Below are 704 nucleotides of genomic sequence, written 5' to 3'. Positions count from 1 at the left end.
CAGTTGGCGCTGCCGTTACAACTGCCTGTGAACGCTTTCAGCACCGTCAAGTAAGGCGATCACGTCTCGTACACCGTGGTTGCAGTTTTTGTTGCACCAGTGTATTGAAACATTCTTGGATATGGCCGCAACGTTACAGGTTTGTGAATCTCGGATTTGACCACCATTACGTGGAGAGGCCGCAGCCTGTCAAGATGGAAGTATTCACAAATCGATTAGGTAAAACTTATTTCACAGTCCCCGACATGAAAACGTCACTAACTGACACCTAATGCTATCTATGTGTTGTTTTTTTGGTTTGTTTTTTTTTCTCGTTGGGGAAAACCAGAACGTAAGTCCCTCGCCCCGGCGCAATGAAACGCTGATTGGATTCCCGCGCATTGATTAAAAAACGATTGAATCGGCATTCACATGGCCGGGCCAATTGCTAATTTTTTTTTTTTAATTGCAAGATCCTGATTTGAATACGTCCGAGGCGCAATCAATTCGCTCACCGGCCTCAACATTAGGGACACATGCACGGCTTATATGATCCGATACAAACCGGATGGAAAACGCCCCCCAAAAACGTATTATTAAAATGATTTATATTTGATTCCAGGAAGCATGTGCGTGTGCTACAGTCAGCCTGCTTGCGACAAACCAGAGCTCATCTATTCGGTGGTTCTCGTTCACAAAGGTGTGTGTGTGTGTGTGTGTGTGTG

The 704-nt window shown here is 45.3% G+C and overlaps 1 long non-coding RNA gene across 1 annotated transcript; it reads left to right on the top strand.

Annotated features, from left to right (window-relative positions):
* LOC109508915 (uncharacterized) lies at positions 1–693 on the top strand. The gene is made up of 3 exons (XR_002166818.1): positions 1–50; positions 140–219; positions 602–693. It is a non-coding gene; the product is annotated as an uncharacterized LOC109508915 (long non-coding RNA).
* The last annotated feature ends 11 nt before the right edge of the window (positions 694–704 follow it).

The sequence above is a fragment of the Hippocampus comes genome, unplaced genomic scaffold (genome assembly GCF_001891065.2).
Source record: "Hippocampus comes isolate QL1 unplaced genomic scaffold, H_comes_QL1_v1.1 C16694514, whole genome shotgun sequence".
In the NCBI taxonomy this organism is placed as follows: Eukaryota; Metazoa; Chordata; class Actinopteri; order Syngnathiformes; family Syngnathidae; genus Hippocampus; species Hippocampus comes.
Note: the sequence above shows the minus strand (reverse complement) of the source record. Positions and strands in the feature narration are given on the sequence as shown.